Below are 2495 nucleotides of genomic sequence, written 5' to 3'. Positions count from 1 at the left end.
GTCCAGAGGACCTATACATTTTTTATTTTATTTTATGGAGTGTTTTAAAAATACAAAGTTAGAAATAAAAGGATGAAACGATAATATGGGTTGCTAGAGCCGCACTTCAAAAGATCTGAACTATCACTTTAATTGATTCATGGAGGAAAACGTGCAGCAAGGAGAAGCAGATTATTTTAACTGCTCGTGAAGGAGTTTCTCTGTCCGACCCTCCTCGTGCCACAGCAGCTCGTGCAGGACCAGCTTTTTTTTTAAGTCCTCCCTCGTGCCCGTCTCCTCCTCTTCCTCCTCCTTGCTYTGGTTTGGTCCCCACCCCTCTTCCTCCTCGTCGTCCTCCTCCTGCTCCTCTGCAGGCCTGCAGCCGCTCTCTCTGCTGCAGCAGAGAGGGGCTGCGTGACGTCACTGGCGGCTCCGGCGGCTCGGTGATTGGAGGAGAAACCAGGGAAAAAAAAATTAATAATAAATAAATAAAAATGGGGAGAAGACTGTGAGGTGAGTAAAATGCTGCGCGTTTCTTCATCTTTAACCCCTCCATCCTTATTTCCTGTCTGATCTCGGTCGCGTGCATGTTCGTAAACCATCGCTCCCTTCCTTCCTTCCTTCCTTCCTTGCTTGCTTGACGCGGACGCCGCTCCTCCTGTGGGTTGATGTTTGCGACATTTAACTGGGAGTTCTGTCCGGAGAGGAAGCAGAGCTGCGAAAAAAAAAAAAACGTATATAAAATCAGGAACAAGGCACCAGGTTGTCGCCCCCCGTTTCTGTATTTGTCAGGGTGGGACTCAGGTGCTGCCATCAGCATCATGGGTGTGAATGAAGCTGCCTCCCTGTCTGCTTGTGTGCTCAGCATCACGGCGCCTTTCATTCATTGCTACTGGATTATTAGGAGTTCGCGTCGTCCACACCCACATGATCAGCAGCTCGTGATCGATGCATCCCTGTAAAAATCAATAAATCAATGACATAAGAAGCCATCTGATCCGGCTGATTTTGGTGTAGACCAGTATCTGTGCCAGTCAGGTGTCTCCTGTTTGGCCTGCATGTGTCAGATCTGGACCTGCTGCTGGATTGATACAATGTTTCTGTATGACTGGGTGCAAATTCAACATGACAGCTGAATTCTGCCCAGGCGGTTTTAATGTGGTCATTTTAAGTGCTGAAAATGCTCCATAAATCTTTTCAGTCCACTATGTTCTTTCAGAAACAGCTACTGTAATAAACCTTTATTGTTCCTCTACTGATGTGGGAGGGAAAAAAAAGAAAACAATTAAATAAAAATCATGACTCTAGTATTCTACCATTCCCACGGGAGTCCTCACTTTGTCCCAGTAAGYCCCTGCTCCTGCTGCTGCTGAAGTGACAAACGGCCGAGCTGCTGGAGCTGTTTGGGAACCTGACAGAGGAGTTTTCACTGTTCAAACGCACACATCTTCCCCCTTTACTCTCCTCCGTTCAGGAAAAGAGTTGTGTTCCATGTCTGCACTGCAGCACATCATGCATGCATAAAAATGTGACCCAGTAAAGATTTAGAGACAGCAAAGCTGCAGTTTGTGCAGTCGCGTAAATGTTGCTGCACGCAGGTCCACAATGTCTGTAATCAGACTGAGGTTTTCATGAAGCGGTTCTGTATTTTAGCAGAACACCTGTGTACYTAGCTGCTGTTAGCGCTTTAGCTGCTGTTAACAATTTTAGCTGATGTTTGACAGTTGTCATTTGATTCATGGATCAGACTGTGATGGAGGTCCTAAGTAGCTTCTGTTTGTTAGTTTGTTCATAAACTATCACTTCCTGTAAACACAGAACTTTGTGTTTCCAGAAGTAAATATGGATGCTACATAATATGTAGCATGTGTGCATCCTTTCTGAATCAGAACTGGTTAAAATATTACCTGACAAGATTGTTTCAGTCAGTGTTTACATTAGATTTTTCCGTTTCCCATCTACCCAGGTGCAGAATTGTACTTTTGGAAACAAACTCAAGTATCGACCCCATTGATGCTGTGCGACGACATTTTTGTGTTGCTGTAGATCATCCAGGACATGGCAAATTAAACAAAAAGACAAAATAACAGAACTTTTGTTCTATAGCTGCATACATGTAGAATGTTGTTATCAATAATATGAACAGGGGTTGCCAGGTTGACAGTTTCGAACCCAAACGCAACGTCAAACCCGCCCAACCACAAAAAAATCAGCCCGAATCTCAACCTTTGACTGCGTGTGCAGTATAAAAAAGGTTTAGATTACTGATATAGCCTACCCAGATAGCGGACATGTGTATAATATACTAATAATAAATCATTAGCACACACCTGCATTGAATCAGTATTTATATATTTTTTGTAGCTCTGAAAAGATGGCGTTAGAGAATGACACTCCTCTTTAGAATGAAAACTTGTAAAGAAACAGATGGAGGTGGCTAAAATGTTCACTGCAAGCATACGCATAAGAAAAGTCAACTTCAATTTCAAATTTTCAATTTTTTTATTCATTCATTT

The 2495-nt window shown here is 43.2% G+C and overlaps 1 protein-coding gene across 2 annotated transcripts in view; it reads left to right on the top strand.

The window, feature by feature from the left end:
- The first annotated feature begins 458 nt into the window (after positions 1-458).
- Positions 459-2495, top strand: part of fbxo41 (F-box protein 41) — a 51041-nt gene continuing 49004 nt past the window's right edge. For both annotated transcript variants that reach the window (XM_014007727.1, XM_014007726.1), the window contains exon 1: positions 459-492. The gene's annotated coding sequence lies outside the window, so the exon portion shown is untranslated. The remainder of the gene's footprint in view (positions 493-2495) is intronic.

This window comes from Austrofundulus limnaeus, unplaced genomic scaffold, assembly GCF_001266775.1.
Source record: "Austrofundulus limnaeus strain Quisiro unplaced genomic scaffold, Austrofundulus_limnaeus-1.0 Scaffold44, whole genome shotgun sequence".
Classification (NCBI taxonomy): Eukaryota; Metazoa; Chordata; class Actinopteri; order Cyprinodontiformes; family Rivulidae; genus Austrofundulus; species Austrofundulus limnaeus.
The sequence above is the reverse complement of the archived record's forward strand: the minus strand, read 5'-3'. Positions and strand labels throughout refer to the sequence as shown.